The sequence below is a fragment of the Amblyomma mixtum genome, chromosome 5 (assembly GCF_055824585.1).
Source record: "Amblyomma mixtum isolate Tamu chromosome 5, ASM5582458v1, whole genome shotgun sequence".
NCBI classification, from domain to species: Eukaryota; Metazoa; Arthropoda; class Arachnida; order Ixodida; family Ixodidae; genus Amblyomma; species Amblyomma mixtum.
Genome location: NC_143016.1, coordinates 177,036,157 through 177,054,318, shown reverse-complemented (window position 1 = coordinate 177,054,318; position 18,162 = coordinate 177,036,157). Strand labels below are relative to the sequence as shown.

The 18,162-nt window shown below is 49.0% G+C and overlaps 7 non-coding genes across 7 annotated transcripts; all 7 read right to left on the bottom strand.

Annotated features, from left to right (window-relative positions):
• Positions 1 to 2,218: 2,218 nt before the first annotated feature.
• TRNAS-UGA (transfer RNA serine (anticodon UGA)) lies at positions 2,219 to 2,300 on the bottom strand. Its single transcript has one exon. It is a non-coding gene; the product is annotated as a tRNA-Ser (tRNA).
• A 1,573-nt stretch (positions 2,301 to 3,873) lies between these two features.
• Positions 3,874 to 3,955, bottom strand: TRNAS-CGA (transfer RNA serine (anticodon CGA)). The gene has a single exon. It is a non-coding gene; the product is annotated as a tRNA-Ser (tRNA).
• An 88-nt stretch (positions 3,956 to 4,043) lies between these two features.
• TRNAS-CGA (transfer RNA serine (anticodon CGA)) lies at positions 4,044 to 4,125 on the bottom strand. Its single transcript has one exon. It is a non-coding gene; the product is annotated as a tRNA-Ser (tRNA).
• An 88-nt stretch (positions 4,126 to 4,213) lies between these two features.
• On the bottom strand, positions 4,214 to 4,295 carry TRNAS-CGA (transfer RNA serine (anticodon CGA)). Its single transcript has one exon. It is a non-coding gene; the product is annotated as a tRNA-Ser (tRNA).
• Positions 4,296 to 4,386: 91 nt separating this feature from the next.
• Positions 4,387 to 4,468, bottom strand: TRNAS-CGA (transfer RNA serine (anticodon CGA)). Its single transcript has one exon. It is a non-coding gene; the product is annotated as a tRNA-Ser (tRNA).
• Positions 4,469 to 10,802: 6,334 nt separating this feature from the next.
• TRNAS-CGA (transfer RNA serine (anticodon CGA)) lies at positions 10,803 to 10,884 on the bottom strand. The gene has a single exon. It is a non-coding gene; the product is annotated as a tRNA-Ser (tRNA).
• Positions 10,885 to 17,290: 6,406 nt separating this feature from the next.
• On the bottom strand, positions 17,291 to 17,372 carry TRNAL-CAA (transfer RNA leucine (anticodon CAA)). Its single transcript has one exon. It is a non-coding gene; the product is annotated as a tRNA-Leu (tRNA).
• Between the last annotated feature and the right edge of the window lie 790 nt (positions 17,373 to 18,162).

Here is an 18,162-nt window from a genome sequence, read left to right as displayed (position 1 = left end):
TCACATGGTTTATTATGGCTGCTGTCCTGGACACCTACCTCATCCCTTTCGCCTTGGACGGCCCCTTTAAGGATGGCTTTTACTGACTCCAGCAGGCCCACAGCCCCGTCCACAAAGCTAAAGTCGTCCAAGATTTCCTAGAAGAGCGAGGAGTTCGATAGCTGCAATGGGTGCCAAAGGGCGCGGACTTCAACATTATTGAAAATATATGGGGAGTTCTTAAAGCTAACTTGGCACGCATGAACCTGGGTGCAACAAGTAAAGAAGAGTTGTGGCTTCCCGTTGCAGGGGAATGGGACCGCATTAAGCAAGACCGCGAATTTCTTCAGTCTCTGCACGATTCTCTGCCCCAGCGCATGGAAGCATCCAATCGTGTTAACGGCAGTTTCACGCGCTTCTGAACCACGTTTACTTTTGCACCTTACATTTTTTTTTTGTTGCCAAACCAACTAGACGACATTCTTTCTACTGAGGCAAATAAAGAATCTCATTGTTACGTTTTACGCTCTGAGCATGCATTACTACTTAGCCAATTTGTAACATGAGCATTTCGCGTATTTTAACTCGTCATCCGTTGCATAGAACAAATGCACTAAACCAGCATCATGTCCTTTTGAGTATTATGTGCGCATTATTCGTTCTTACATGCGCGAGGGTATATGCGCAACTTACAATAAACGAAATGAAGGCACTAAAAGAAGCGAGGGCTCTTCATCCTTATTTCCTTAGCGGACACTGGAGCAGCCATAATAAACCATGTGAATCTTAGCACAAGGAAAAATAAAAGACGCCCCGCGTCACGCCGATGATGGCAAAATCATGACTGATTAGTTACTACAAGGTGAGCAACAACAACAACAGTTATTGCACCGCTCGCTGCCGGGCATACCGGAGGTTGCGCGCGCCAGCTGCTATTTTCAAACGGCGCAAATCGCTCTCCAAACACATCGCAGCCAGCGCCCGTGAAATCCGTGGTGTCACATTTGAAAAGCAATAAGCATACGTTCGAGCCGCCGAAAGTGATTGCCGTACGCTCGAGGCAAGGGTCTGCTGATAGTGCGCGCGGCTTCCTGGCGACCGAGCTAATCAGTTACCAGAGCCTTCGTTAGAAAGCGCTGCGACATGGTTTGCCACGCTGTCGCGCCTTCCATTTACTTTTGACTGCACCTGTACAGCTGCAACGGAAAAAGATTAGCGCAAGTGACTCATGGCCGGAGCGGAAAAATTGCGAGACGCGGCGCTATTGTAGCCGTACGCGCAGATAGCGAGAGTGCCTGGCACATTCCACTTTCCAAAGTAGGGGTGGCCGATAGAAAGCAGCCCATCCGAAAGCAGGCACTGCCACAGATTACTTTTGACAGTGCATCCCCACTTTTTACAGTGCATCCCCAGCACATTTTTAAAGGAAAACGGTAGAAAGATACAATGATCGCCACACCAGCGCAAAAAAAAAATAAATACAACGAGAATATGTGCTCAGCCACCTTTGCACATGGTTTGGCTGATAAGAGATCTACAGGCGTTCGTTTAAGATGTTACATTTCAGATGGGCGAATGTCTAGGTGGGCTGCTTTCTGCCGGCCACCTCCGCTTTAGGAAATGGAATGATCCTGGCACTCTCGCTATCGGTGTACGCGGCAACAATAGCGCCGCGTGTCGCGATTTTTTTCGCTCCGGTCATGATCCACATGTGCCATTCTTTTTCCGTTGCAGCTGTACTTCTTGGTTGGCCGGGTCGATAACAAGGCACCGGCGCTTTTTAACCTTGAGTTCGACCGCACTCAGGATCTTCTTCACACCAGCCGCATGTTTGAACGTCACGGCCCATACATGGCTCATTCGATACGCCCCCAGAGCGATCACGTCTGGGAGCAACGACAGACCGGCCAACGCGTCACGAAACTCTTCCACCCTTTATAGGCGGGCCTGTATGTCAGCGTGCAAGAAGACAGAATTCAAAACAACTCGCCCGGTTGGTAGACTCGGAAGCATAACTTGGTATTCCTCGTCAGATGCAAAAACCTTGTTTCCGCGGCCGAACATGGCCGCTGTAGACGCTCCAGCGGAGCCCGGCATTCTGCGTCCGTTCACTGGCGTGGCCATAAGCAGAATCCACTCGGCCACGACTGCGGATGTGTCCGTATCAGTGCATTTGTTCTGTCTTTTTGTGCGTATAACCTGTATGCGAATAAAAAAGGGAGCCTTGCTAGCCAGGACACGCAGTCGACAGGATTCGAACCTGTGCGGGGAGACCCCAATGGATTTCAAGTCCATCGCCTTAACCACTCGGCCACGACTGCTTCTTTTTTTTTATTGCCGATCTTGACGTACAAATCAAGAGGTTACAAGAAATAAAACATGGCGGCCACACTTCGGCCGACACGAATTTAAAATTTTTTGAGCGACATTAATCCATCTAGTACAGTTATCCATTGTGGTGGATCAGGCAGTGCGTTGTACACATTACTTAAGCGCACAACGCTCTCAATGAAATGTTCGCGAACCGGGCGAACAACCAAGTCCGCGTGTTCAAACTGCATTCGTGTTTTCCACACCGCGTGGAGGCCCAGGACCGTAATGAGGACATAAGGTATTTCCTCTGAGGGATTCACAGGCAAGAAACGTATGCCATACGGATCCAGGGGTAACTGTTTTTTTAAAGTTCTTTGGAGTACATCCCAATGAAAGATCGGGTCCCAGCAGTCTAGAAATACGTGTTCTATTGTTTCGGGTTTCGTGCATAAAAAGCAGTCAGTGTTCCAGGGAATGAAGAGTCCTTTATCGTGAAGCCAGGTCTTAACTGGGAGGGTGTTTGTATGTAACTTGAAAAAGAACGATTTGGCGGAGGGTAGTATAGGCATTTTCTTCACTCTTTTTAGGACGTCCTGTCCTGGGCCACGGCGATGTGGAGAACGGTACAAAGGTACAGGGAGCATGACATCTACAAGGTCTCTGTAGAGTTTTTTCCTTGTAACGGTTGACAGGTACTGCTGGGAAAAACGTACATTCAACAGCCTATACGATAAAACAACTTCATGCAGGTACCCAGTCACCCTTCCGCACATATTTTGAACAGACGAGACTACGAATCGAGGCAGAAGTTTATACAGTCTTACTTGTATAACTGTGCGAAGGAAGATATCATTCTGATCCCGTAAAAAAACAAAGCGTGCCACAATCTGTCGCAGAAACAAGTGAGCCAGGCCAAGACCTCCTTTCTTTACAGGCAAAAACAAATTCGTTCGACTGGACCGCTCCCAAGTCGAGGCCCAAATAAAAATAGCAAAAACCCGGTGCATTTTTTGAATGCTCATCCTCGCCGCACACAACACATTCACGACGTACCAGATTTTTGATATCAAAAAAAGGTTGCAGACAGTGGCTCTAGACAACATCGACAGTTGCTTGCCTTGCCACCCGTTCGCCTTTTCTTTAGCCATCAAGGCTTGATCCCTCCAGTACGGTTCAGGGTCGCGATAATTTCCGAGAGGCACACCAAGGTACTGCGTTGGCACCATTGACCAGGTGAGCCGACAAAACGCTTCTGGTGTGTCCACCCAATCGTCATGCCAGAAGCCATGACTGGCATGAAGCCATGACTGGAGCCCAGTTTATCTGGGCTCCAGTCGCATCACAAAACTTTTCGACGACATTAGTTGCCTCTCTAATCCTATTTTTGCTGGCGCAGAACACCGCGATGTCATCCGCGTACGCCAGAATTTTGACTTCGGCAGCCTGTAGTCTGTAACCTGTTATGCGCGCATTAAGCACTCGGCCACGACTGCGGATGTCTCCGCAACACTCTATTTGTAGACTCTTTTTGTATGTATGACCTGTATGTGAATAGAAAATTTCAGCTCATCAGCCAGGACACGCAGCCGACAGGATTCGAACCTGTGCGGGGAGACCCCAATGGATTTCGAGTCCATCGCCTTAACCACTCGGCCACGACTGCGGATGTCTCCGCAACACTCCATTTGTAAACTCTTTTTGTGTGTATGACCTGCATGTGAATAAAAAATATCAGCTCATCAGCCAGGACACGCAGCCGACAGGATTCGAACCTGTGCGGGGAGACCCCAATGGATTTCGAGTCCATCGCCTTAACCACTCGGCCACGACTGCGGATGTCTCCGCAACACTCCATTTGTAAACTCTTTTTGTATGTATGACCTGCATGTAAATAAAAAATATCAGCCCATCATCCAGGACACGCAGCCGACAGGATTCGAACCTGTGCGGGGAGACCCCAATGGATTTCGAGTCCATCGCCTTAACCACTCGGCCGCGACTGCGGATGTCTCCGCCACACTCCATTTGTAAACTCTTTTTTTTTGTATGTATGACCTGTATGTGAATAAAAATATCAGCCCATCAGCCAGGACACGCAGCCGACAGCATTCGAACCTGTGCGGGGAGACCCCAATGGATTTCGAGTCCATCGCCTTAACCACTCGGCCACGACTGCTTTTTTTTCTTTATTGCCTGAGTTCGGCAAGAACCACAGTACACAAATACACTTACAAAGCACAATGAGCAATAATTAACAGGACTATCCGCCTGGCGGTGCGTCGCTTCGTCACGTTAAAACTCTTTAAGCGTCACCAAAGGCTCGACTCTTTCGAGCTACTCGGGAGCTTCAGGAGCAAGTTTCTGAACTTCGATATACTTATGCATGCACTCCCGAAAATAGATCCGTGCTGGCCATGCATCAGAGTCGCGATGATAACCTGCCATTCTGGAGCGGCAAATACAATGGAGGCCCATTAGCATAATAAGGTCGAATGGTGTCCCGTACTCACTCTCTAGAGGCAAGTACCGAATACCATGAGAGTCGAGCGGAAATTCCTTTTTTAAAGTCCTTTCTAAGATGTGCCAAAAGTATACCCCCTCCCAACTGTGCAAAAAAACATGGTCTATTGTTTCTGGTTGTTTACAAGTTAAACAATGTGATCCCCAAGGTAGAAATAAATGCTTCCTTTCCAAGAATTCCTTTACTGGTAGTGTTCCGGTATGTAATTTAAAGAAAAAATTTTTTGCACTTGGCGGAACCTGCATCGCCTTCACACGCTTAAGTACGTCGCGTCCCAGGCCTCCATTGTATAAGGCCCTGTACTTAGGTTGTGGAAGAACTGGATCGCACAAGTCCTTGTACAACATCTTCCTGCTAACAGAAGATAAATATTTATACGAAAATCGAACAGACAGGAATCAAACACTGGCGACAACCTCTCTAAAGTAACCAAAAATACGTCCCGAGAAACTTTCGGTTGAGACAACAAAGTCCGGCAGTGCATTTCCGAGCCTTAATTGGCGCACAATACGCAAAAACGGATCGCTTACATCGCGCACAAAACAAAATCTGCTTACAATCTGCCGCAGAAATAAGTGTCCCAGACTCAGGCCACCGTCCTTCACCCGCCTAAACAAATTGGTCCGGCTGCAGCGTTCCCAGTCAGCAGCCCACACAAAAACGGCAAAGATCCGGTGCAGTCTCTGTACGCTCATCCTTGCACAATGCAACACTTGCATCACGTACCACAGCCTAGACATAAAAAACAGATTGCACACTGTGGCCCTTTCGAAAATTGAAAGATGTCGCCCTTTCCACCTCTCCACCTTTTCACGCGTGGCTTGCGTCTGCGCTTTCCAGTACGAATCGCTATCGCGATAGCCATCCAGTGGGACGCCTAAGTACTTTACTGGGATCGTCACCCAGGACACGTTTGCAAAATTGCCGGGCTTCGTTGGCCATTCTCCGTGCCAAAGCCCCAGGGACTTTGACCAATTCACTTTACTACCGGTGACCTTGGGTAATTCTTTTACGCATGCCACGGCCTCGGTTACACCTTTCCGGTTCACTGTGAACACCGCGACATCATCCGCATAAGCCAGCAGCTTAACTTCTGCCGCCTGTAGCTGGAAGCCACGAATTTTTTCACTTTCCATGATATTCAAATACAACGCTTCAATGTAAATGCAGAATAGAAGAGGGCTGAGGGGACAACCCTGGCCCACCGAACGCTGCAGGCTAATGGGGGCCCCCAAACTCTTATTTACAATTAATCTGGTCGTGCAGCTCCGGTACGCCAACGCCACTCCCTCGCAAATAATGGACCCTAGATTCACATGGTCAAGTATGCAGAACAAGATATCGTGCGAAACACAATCAAATGCCTTCTCAAGATCTAGCTGAAGGGTGGCTACACAGGTCTTTGTGTTATCACAACATTCCAGCACACACCTCGCTCTATGAATATTGTAAACAATCGAGCGTCCCTTGATCCCACACGTCTGGTGGGGACCGACTATATCTCGAATTACTGACTGTAGTCTACGGGCTGAAATCTTCATGAAAACTTTATAATCTACGTTTGTGAGGGCGATAGGACGATATGCTGTGACCTGTTGTAACTTTTCTGCGTCATCGGATTTAGGGATTAGCACTGTATAGGATTTACCATAAGACGGGGGCAATTCATTTTCTTTGTAGGCTTCGTTGAAAACTGCTGTCAGTACTGGCACTATTTCGTGTTTATATGCTTTGTAAAAAGCGGCGCTTAACCCATCAGGTCCAGGAGATTTTCCCTGGTTCAAATTTTCTATCGCTTGATCGACCTCACGACGCAGTTTTCGACAGCTCCAGCCTTTCTTTCTGTTCGTCATCTAATCGCGGAAAAGCACCAAGAAACTTTTCCTTGAATGCGCTCACATCCACTTCTTGCTTTGCAAACAGCGCCTGATAATATTCAAGAAATGCCTGCGGATATGCCCGCTGTCCCCAGATAACGCCCCGCCCCATTCAATCTTTTCAATGTGGTTTCGTTGAGCATGCGTTTTTTCCATTCCTAGCGCTCGATTTGAAGGTTTCTCCCCAAAAGCTATATCTTGCGCCCTAGCCATCAGAAGTGCGCCGCGATAGCGTTCTTCCTCAAAGAGTTCAATCTTATGTTTTATTTTTCTAATGTCGTCCATCCATTTGCCAGGCTCTTCGCTTTCTCTTTCGAGAAGTCTAGCTAGTAAAGATCTTAAATTGTCCTCCTCACGCTTCTCCTCTTGTCGTATGCATCTTGACCTTTCGATTGCTGCTATTTTTATTTGTTGTTTGCAAAGTTCCCACTGCTGCCATACTTTCAGTTCCCCGCTCGGCTTTAATTTACTGATTTCTTCACTTACTTTCCTTCTAAAGATGTCGTCTGTAATGAGCTTATTATTTAATTTCCACATCTCCCAAGAAAACTGATTTCCTCGTTTTTTTGTTCCTATCCCACACTGCACTAAACAATGATCCGAAAAAGATACCGGTACTACATTGTAGCTACTGCATTTTGAAATAACGTTCGGTGACACATTAATGCGATCTAGCCGTGCATGGCTTGACCGTTGAAAATGTGCGAGTCTCACACAACGCTCGCCTTCAAAACATTCGGCCACATCATCGAGGTTGCACGTCTCTATAATTTCTGAGAGTACTTCAGTGCTTCTGTCCCTAAATGCCCTTGCACTGGTTTTGTCGCAGCCTCTCAGGACGCAATTGAAGTTACCCATGACGATCAGGGATCTCTCACAACTAAAGTACTTTTGTACGTTTTGAAAAAAAGACTGTCCTCTCATCCACCGCATTTGGGGCGTACACACAGATGATGCGCCAATATGTTTTGTCGTACAGGAAGTCAACCAAAACAAATCGACCTGAAGAACACGCCGTATATGCCTGAACCTCAAGTCCCGGTACATCCTTTACAAAGATGACACAACCCGCAGACGTTCCTACAGCGTGGGCGACAACTGCAAAATACCTAGACGTGAAACGTCGCACCATGCTCCCGGTCTCTTCTTCCCCGTCAATTTTCGTTTCCTGCACTGCCAGGACGTCAATGTCATGCTCAGTTAAAAGGCGGTACACCTGGCTCTGCTTCTTCTTACTTGCCAGTCCCCTGAAATTAAGTGTACAGACTTTCATGGGGAACGCATGAGCCATTTTAATGCAGAAGAAAGAGGCCGGGAACATGGTGCTTACCCTTCACGTCTAGCGTTTGGCTAGACGACATCATTGACACCGGAACCATCCGGTGCTGGTAACAGGCCTGGCTGCGGGGGCGGCTTGTCAAGGGCTCTCCTCTCCGTCGACACATTTGGTCGTGGCCGGATGGACAACCGCCGTCCTTGGGTCGTTTTTGCCGGCGGCTCCTCGACGCTGGGGGCTTCCGCCTTGTCTCCTTCGGTTCCGGTCTGGGCGTGTGGCCGCTTCGCTGGGGCAGGGACGCCGGTCGTGCGGGCGCCGGTCTGGTCAAGGTTCTCCTCGGTCGGAGTCGCTGGCTCGGTTTCTTGGAGCGCTGGCACGCTTACTTCATCACTCGACGCCTCCGTCTCCTTTCTAGAAGGTTCTGCCCCTTCAGGTTTGCGTCCGGCATCGCTGCTGGAGGGTCCCAAAGAGCCAGTCGATCCTGCTTGCTTTTCGGGTTCCTCTATGCCTTTCGCAGATTCTTCGGCATCGACTACATCCATCAGGAGTTCCGCAGAGTCGTCTTTCGACGCGCCGCCCGTAGCCACCGCGTAAGTGCGCACACACTCGTTATACGCGTGGCCGTACCGCCGGCATTTCGTACAGCGGGGAACCTTGCATTCACGCCGCACATGACCTGTAAAATGGCAGCGCAAGCACTGCATTGGACGCCCAGGCGCCACGACGAGAGCCAACTCTCCGGCAACACGTACCTGGTGTGGCAGGTCTTCCACTTTCAAGCCGGGCTTCAGCTTCAGTAGGACAGTTCTTGTCGTTGAGCTCTTGTCATTGACGCCTTGTATCCTCCACCGCTCACGCGTAACGTCGGTCACTTTGCCAAACGCCGCGAATGCGTCCGGATGTCGTCGTCGGCCACACCGTGACGCATCCAGTGTAGCCGCAGCTTTACCTGCTGGTCTTCCGGGTCGATAATGAGGCAGCGGCGTCTCTTAACTTGCAGTTCGTTGAAGGCGAGCAACTTCTTTGGTGCCTCCGTGTTCCGCAGGGTATCCGCCCACACGTGGTTGATTTGGTACGCCCCCAACGCGACCACGTCGGGGAGCGTACCGGTCTCGGCCAGGGCGTCACGGAAGTCCTCGACCCGGAACAGCCTCGCTTGCACGTCGCCGTTTTCTTGTCTTTTGTGCTCGTCTTCGTTCGCGCTGTTTATTCAAGACGGTGTTGAAAACAACACGTCCTGTTGGCAGTGTCGGCAAAATAATCTGGTAATCCTTATCACCGCAGTCATCGATCCTGTTTCCGCGGCCGTCAAAGGCCGCTATCGCCGCTCCGCTGGAGCCCATGACCCTGCGATCCGTTCAGCTCGGCTGCCGGAAGCAGAATGTCGGCCACGACTGCGGATGTCTCCGCGACACTCCATTTGTAAACTCTTTTTGTATGTATGACCTGTGTGTGAATACAAAATTTCAGCCCATCAGCCAGGACACGCAGCCGACAGGATTCGAACCTGTGCTTTTAATAAACTTTGTCAGTTGTTAGTGAGCACTTGTGTTGTTGTCACTCTGTCTCTGTCCCTGTCCCTGTGGTGCCACACCAGTATGAATTCGTACCAACGCGCCCAATTTTCAACCCTTTCGAACCTGTGCGGGGAGACCTAAATGGTTTCGAGTCCATCGCCTTAACCACCCAGCCACGACTGCTTTTTTTTCTTTATTGCCTGGCTTTGGCTCATGACATTGCACAACAAAGATACACATAACGCTATATAGATACGACACTGTCGTGGTCAGCCAGCACGAGACTGGCTTCGTCAGATTAAAATTCCCGCAACATACACAACGGCTCTAGTCTTGAGAGCCACTCGGGAGGCTCCTCAGCTGCTTTTTGGATGGCAAGAAACCAGTCCATTCTTTCCCGAAAATAAATTCGGGTCGGTCGTGCGTCTTTGTCACAATGGTAGCCTTCCATTCTGGAGCGCCATATACAGTGCAGGCCCAAGAGCATTATGAGATCAAAAGTTGCCCCATCCTCATTATCAGTGCTTATATAGCGATTTCCGTGCGCGACAAGTGGTAGCTCTTTCTTTATGGTCCTTTGTAACACGTCCCAAAAATAAACCTCTTCCCAGCAATACAAAAAAACATGGTCTATTGTTTCAGGCTTTTTTTTTATAAGATACGAATTTATTGTGTACAAATCGGTAACATAAATTCGGTATACAGGCGAGGGTCCCAAAGTCAAGCGACTGTCACGGGACCCCCGGTAGATTAATACTAACTTGATTAAAAAACAAGCAGCATCACAGACAAGTACAATTAGCAGTAATAACAATGGTATTTTAAATAAGTAACATTTATATAATGAGAATGAAATAGATTAGATGAAATAGGCTGTTTACAAATTAAGCAGTTCGATCCCCACAGTAAAAATAAATCCTTTCCTTCTAGAAATTTTTTAACTGGTAACGTCCCGGTGTGTAACATAGAAAAGAAAGTCTACTCCTGGTGGCACCTGCATTTTCTTCACCCTTTTTAAAACATCCCCTCCCGGGCCTCCACTGTTCAAGGCCCTTTATATGGGCTCTGCGAAAACAATATCACAAAGATCATTGTACAACTTTTTCTTTTTACTTTTCCACAAATAATCGGTGGAAAAACGTGCCGAACGAAACCGAAAGCTTGCTACAATCTCTTTGTAGTAACCAAAAGTTCCACCAGAGAGCTCTTCTGTGCACTCGGCCACGACTGCGGATGTCTTCGCAACGCTCCATTTGTAAACTCTTTTTGTATGTATGACCTGTATGTGAATAAAAAATATCAGCCCATCAGCCAGGACACGCAGCCGACAGGATTCGAAGCTGTGCGGGGAGACCCCAATGGATTTCGAGTCCATCGCCTCAACCACTCGGCCATGACTGCGGATGTCTTTTTTTTTCTTTATTGCCTGGCTTTGGCTCACGACATTGCACAACAAAAATACACATAACGCAATATACATACGACACTGTCGTGGTCAGCCAGCACGAGACTGGTTTCGTGAGCTTAAAATTCCCGCAACATACACAAAGGCTCTAGTCTTGAGAGCCACTCGGGAGGCTCCGCAGCTGCTTTTTGGATTGCAAGAAACCAGTCCATGCTTTCCCGAAAATAAATTCGGGCCGGTCGTGCGTCTTTGTCACAATGGTAGCCTGCCATTCTGGAGCGCCATATGCAGTGGAGGCCCAAGAGCATTATGAGATCAAAAGGTGCCCCATCCTCATTATCAGTGCTTAAATAGCGAATTCCGTGCGCGTCAAGTTTACAAATGGAGTGTTGCGGAGACATCCGCAGTCGTTTTTGGGACGTGTTACAAACGACTGCGGATGCCTCCGCAACACTCCATTTGTAAACTCGTTTTGTATGTATGACCTGTGTGTGAATAAAAAATTTCAGCTCATCACCCAGGACACGCAGCCGACAGGATTGGAACTTGTGCGAGGAGACCTAAATGGGTTTCGAGTCCATCGCCTTAACCACACGGCCACGACTACTTTTTTTTCTTTATTACCGGCTTGGCAAAAACAAACAGAACACAATAAAAGAACTTCGCGTTGCTAAAAGCACTAGTTCTTTTGTCTAGTGCACGATGGTTAAAAGATGGTTTGGTTGGTTTATGGGGTTTAACGTCCCAAAGCGACTAAGGCTATGAGAGACGCCGTAGTGGAGGGCTCCGGAAATTTCGACCACCTGGGGTTCTTTAATGTGCACTGACATCGCACAGTACACGGGCCTCTAGAATTTCTCCTCCAAAGAAATTCAGCCGCCGCGGCCGGGACCGAACCCGCGTCTTTCGGGTCAGCAGGCAGGCACCATAACCACTGAGCCACCGCGGCGGCATATGGTTAAAAGAGTCTCAATGAAGCCAGATGCTCCAGGCAAATATTCAGGGGGATAATTCTGTGCTTGGAAGACATCACGTAAATACTTCACAGCTTACGTCCAGCGGGGCGGAGCGGGCGAGCGGGCGAGCGGTTATACCAGCGGAGACGCGCGCGAGAAAACTGATTTAGCCGGGCGGATCGCCCGTCCTCTCGAGCGGACTAGAATCGAATTGCTCTGCTGCGGCTGCACAATTCGAGTTAGAGTGAAAATAATATCAATTAATTGTGCTAATAATGCGCTGAAACTATTTGGTAAAGGTAGATTCTGCGTTTTTAGTTATTTATTGGGTAAGTGTTGCGTTTTTGATGTACAAAAGAGGCTGCCATCTTGAATACCCATACACGCCCGCGCGCTCTTACGCACGCTCGCGTGCTGCCTACCGCTCCGCTGGAGAAGGCTTCCCAGCGGGCGTAAGCTTCTCTCCGTAAAAACGCTGTCCGGCCCAGCGACATGCGCATGCGCAGTGGCCTCTGCGGCCGTCCGCTCCTCTCCGCTGGCCGTAAAAACGCTCAGCTAAAACTGTCTAATGTGTTCGTGTCTTACATCCATTCGTGTTTTCCAAATTCTGTGCATACATATCAGCATTAGCATGTCCCAAGGCACGCTCCCAGGTTCGGCGCACGGCAGGAAGCGAATCACGAATGGTGTTATCGGTAGTTCCTTTTTCAAAGTTCGCTGAAGGATGTCCCACAAGAACACTGCGTCATGGCAATCAAGGAATATGTGTTCTATGGTTTCCGGTTTTTTACCGATAAGGCAGTTAACATTCCAAGCCACAAATAGCCCATAACGTTGCAGCCATGGCTTCACTGGTAGCATGCCGGTGTGAAGCTGAAAAAAAAAACGTCTTTGCTGCAGCTTGGAGAGGCATTCTTTTGACCCTTTTTAAAACATCGCTCTCAGGCCCCAAATTATACACAGCACGATACCCAGGTACCGACAAAGACATTTGGACGAGATCCTTGTACAACTTCTTCCGTGTGACTGCAGCCAAATACTCATTCGAAAAGTTCGCCTGGAAGATACGAAAAGACGCGACAACTTCACGCAAAAAGGCGCTTAACGCGCTTGGTCTTGAAACTGTAGACACTATATACTCAGGCAGCGAATGACAGAATCGCACTTGGATTACAGTTCTAAGAAAAATTTCCCTTTGTTCGCGCACGGCGAAAAATCTGGTCACAATTCTTCAAAAATAAATGCAATAGCCCCAGACCCCCTTTCCTCACGGCATGAAACAGGTTGCAGCGGCTTGTACGCTCCCATGTAGACGCCCATATGAACGTCGCAAACACTCTGTGCACTTTCTGCACAGACACTCTTGGCATTTTCAGCACTTGCAGAACATAAAATATTTTAGCCACCAGGGATACATTACACACTGTGGTTCGCGAAAAAACAGCAAAATTGTGTCCTCTCCATTTGCTGGTCTGGGACCTGACACGCTGTGTTTCCTCGTCCCAATATTCCTTGGCATTCCGGTAGTGATTCAGCGGCACACCCAAGTACTTGCCAGGGGTTTTCGTCTATTGCATGCTGCAGAAGTGTTCTGGCGTGTGTTCCCAGTCTCCATGCCATAAACCTAAACATTTTGACCAACTTATTGCGCTTCCAGTTACCCTGCAGAACTCCGCAGCTTCTTCGGAAACTATACGCACACTGTCTTGGTCGGCACAAAACACAGCAATGTCATGTGCGTAGACTAAGTCCTTAACTTCGGCATCAAAAAAGGTGTAACCTCGGATATTTGGCCTCGTAAGGAGCCTTAAGCAGAATGGCTCCAGATAAAGTGCAAATAGGAGGGGTGAGAGTGGACAGCCCTGTCGGACAGAAGACAGCACTGGTATGCTTTCACTCAAACCCCTGTTTATAACCAATTTTGCAGCGCACTCTATAAACCATTTTCACACCGTCAGTGATGACAGATCCGACGTTTACGTGCTCTAAAAGTGTAAGCAGGATTTCATGCCCAACCCTATCGAAAGCCCTGTGCAGATCTAATTGCCACATGGCCACACGGTCTTGCATTGCATCACAGCATTCCAGGACACTCCTTGCTGTGTGAATATTCGTAAAAACTGTCCTGCCTTTTATGTCACATGTCTGGTGTGGACCTACTAATGATGTAATGAAGTTTTGTAGTCTTCTTGCTAGCACCTTAATGTAAATGTTATAGTCAACATTTGTTAAGCTTATAGGGCGATAGTTTTCGACGCAGAGTAACCTAACCGGGTCCTCTGCTTTTGGAATTAGATGTCATCATCAGCCTTCATTCGCACTTTCCTTTTCCTCCTCTTCCCTTTCCCCTGTGTGGAGTAGCAGGCCAGGGCCATGTTACCACCGGCCGACCTCTCCACCTTTCCCTCATTAAAAATTCCTTTCTCTCTTTCTCTCTCTATTATATGAGACAGCCTGAAAGATGGAGGGGTCCTGTTGGGCTCATAGCATTCAGCTATCACGCGCTCAAGACAAGCAGCCAGTTCGGTCTTAAAGAACTTGTATATGGCGGCCCCAAGACCATCCGGCCCAGGCGACTTACTGGGACTTAATTCGTCTATGGCTATTTCAATTTCTGCCACAGTTATAGGTCTCTCAAGCACCTGCTTTGCGTCGTCATTCACGACAGGCATGATTGGTAGAAAGTCGGTTGTGAAATTGTCAATGTCATTAATTTCTGGCTAAGCAAGGATCTGCATTACTCCAGGAATGCAAGCTCTACTAATGCCCTTTCAGTGGTTACTTCATTGCGATAACAAATCTTGTTTATCTTGTTTATCAACGACACAGTCCGCAACGCGGCACACGGCCCTCTCGGCGTATGTGACCGGTTCCATGGCACCGAAGACACAAAGGCGCTCTGCCAGGGACTTGCACGAGTGCGACGTCCGCTGCGAAACTCAGCTGATGCGGCAAATCCTCGACAGTGACGCCCACCTTGAGTTTTAGCGTGACCGTCCGCGTTGTGGAAGACTTGTCGACTCAGCCTTGCACCTTCGACTTGTCTCTGGCTACATCAATCACTTTTCCAAATGGCGCCAACGCGGTCCGCAAGCCATCGTCGTGCACACCGCGCAGCAGCCAAAACAGCTTTATCCGGACGCCCTGGTGCTGGGCTCAATTACCACACAACAGTGCTCCTTGACGTTGGACGCGTCGGCCTGCAGTATCTTCTGCTTGCCTTCTTCATCCTTGAATGTTACCGCCCAAAGGTGATTTATACGATACGTCCCTAGGGCGACCACTTCCGGCAGCAGTGACAATCGCGCAAGAGCGTCACGAAAATGTTCCACACGGTACGGCCTGGCATATTGCACTGCACCATGCAGTGATCCGAGAAAATCACGGGCACAACAACATCATAACTATTGCATTTTGACACCAGATCTAAAGATACATAGACTCTATCAAGACAGCCATGACTGCTGCGTTAAAAATGCGTTAACCTAACATTGCGCGTACCTTCCTCACATTCAGCCACGTCCTCCAAGGCAAAAAGATCTGTTAATCGGCACAAAACTTCGTTGCTTCCATCCCGGTGGGAACGTGTGCTGGTTTTATCAGCAGCATTCAAAACGCAGTTAAAATCACCTAGAAGAACTACCTGTTTTTCAGTGCGTAGATATTGCTGGATACTTTCAAACAACACAACTCGATCCTCCAGCTCATTGGGCGCATAAATGCAAATGAATCGCCATTCAACACTCGCCAAACGAACGTCCACCACTACACATCGACCCGATGGGCGTGAAAAATGCGCCTGCAGCTCAAGACTCGGCAGTTTTTTAACAAAAAATAATACATCCGGGCGATGTGCCATTTGCATGGCTAAAGACTGTGTAATATCTGGCCGTGAAACGCTGCACCAAAATCCCGGTCTCTTCGTCCCCTTCTACTTTTGTTTCTTGGATAGCAAGAACATCAATCCCACGGTCTGTTCGGAGGCGGTAAACTTGGCTCTGCTTCTTTTTACCGGCTAGACCCCTCACATTGAGCGTACCCACCGTGAGCGTAAGCGAAGTAGCCATTTTTATAGGTAGTGAAGAGACCGAGAGATCGGTGCTTACCGCCCACGTCTAGCACGCAGCTAGACGCCGTGGCCGCCACCAGAACCATCCGGTGCAAGAGCCTGGCTCTGCTGCACAGGCCCCTTGTCGTCGACCCGCTTTTCCGCCGAGACATTAGGCCGCGGCTTGAAACTTGGCCGCCGCCCTTGGGCCGTTTTCGCTGGCGGCTCCTCGACTGGTTGCTGTCATCTTGTCTCCATCGCCGCCAGTCTGGTCGTGGGGACGCTTAGCTGCTGCGGTGACGCTAGCAGTGTGTGCGCCGCCCTTGTCCTGGTTATCCGTGCTCCTTGACGGCTCGGCGCCCTTCGCCTCTCTGGTTGCGTCGTTGCCCTTGGCGTCACCTCTGCCAGGTTTTGAAGAGGCCGTCACTGCCTGGCCCTTTTCGGCTGAGTCAGTGCCTTTCGCCGCATCCTCTGCCTGAACGACGTCCATGGTCAAATCAGCCGCCTCGTCCGTGAGTACAGGCCCTGTAGCTGTCGCGTACGTGCGAACGCACTCGACGTCACTGTGGCCAAACCGCCGGCATTTCGAGCACCGGGGCACCTTGCACTCGCGGCGGACGTGTCCTGTGCCGCGACAACGCAGGCATTGCATTGGGCGTCCAGGAGCGACGACGAGGGTAAATTTGCCGCCGACTCGTACCTGATGAGGCAGGAAGTCCACTTTCATACCAGGTTTCATTTTCAGAAGAATGGTCCTCGTTGTCGAGCCCTTCTCCTTGACGCCTTCGACGCGCCAACGCTCCACCGTCACCTCCGTCACCGTTCCGTACGCCGCGAAAGCCGATCGGACATCTTCATCGGGTACGCCGTGCAGCAACCAGTGGAGCCGCAACTTGAGCTTCTGGTCCTCAGGGTCGATGGTCAGACAGCTGTGGTCTTTCACCTTCAGCTCCTTCAGCGCAGCCAATTTCTGCGCACCATCCGCAGAGTCAAAAGTCATCGCGCATACGTGGTTGATATGGTATGCCCCCAACGCTACCACGTCGCGGAGCGCGCCAACGTTGGCGAGAGCATCCCTGAAATCTTCGACCTTGTACGGTCGCATTCGCACGTCAGCGTGCAAAAAAACGGTGTTGAGAACAACACGTCCTGTAGGCAAAGTCGGCAAAATAATCTGATACTCATCTTCAGCGTGTTCAATCCTGTTACCGCGGCCGGAGGGGGCCGCTGTCGCTGCTCCGTTGGAGCCCATGATTGTGCGTCCGCACCGAACGGTAGCCGGAAGTAGAATGACCACTCGGCCACGACTGCGGATTTCTTCGCAACACTCCATTTGTAATTTCTTTTTGCAGGTATGACCTGTATGTGAATAAAAATTTCAGCTCATCAGCCAGGACACGCAGCCGACAGGATTCGAATCTGTGCGGGGAGACCCCAATGGATTTTGAGTCCATCGCCTTAACCACTGGGCCGCGACAGCTGATGTCTGCGTAGAATTGCATCTATTCTCTTTTGGAGTGAAAGCTTTACTGCTCAGGTTCAAGGTCATATCGGTGTGCAGAACGACCTTGGGAGGCAACTGAGCGCAAAGTAAAATACATAAATAACAATGAAAACAATATAAATACATAAAACAAGCAAAACAAAAATATGAGAAACTAAAAAGCAAGACAAAAACAAACAAAAACTAACAAAAACACCATAAATAAAAGTAATTAACTGCGGGAACAAATGTATTAAGAATTCCAGAAAGAACTCGAGAAGGTATTACGGAGCCCTCTACTGCCGCACCTGTTTCTTGTGTCACTTCCAGCTTCCTCCCTTACCTTACGGCACGGTTAGGGCGTCCACCGAAATGTGAGAAATTTACTGGGCCATTTTGTTTGTTCGAAAATATTTTTTTCCAAACAATTCTAGAAACAAATGCGTAAACAACTGCAGAAAGAATTACGAAAAGCAAACTGTAAAGAATTGCAGAAAAGCACCTTTTCCACGGCAGTACAATTGCGACGAACCCACGTCAATTTTTTTTAATGACTTATATGCTAATAAAACAAACGAGCCCCTCTAACCACGTGCCCAATTCTCGATACGCATGCCGCTGTTCAGCGGCATATTGCCTCTCTAATCGGCACTGAGGGTGATCACATGCAAGTCATGAGTTAAGAATTTTTGGCGCGAAATCGCCAGGATTCGAAGTGGGGTTTTGCATGACGCCCAAATGACTTGACCTTGAAAAAGAGATTTCTAGAACAGTTATTCTTGGTGGC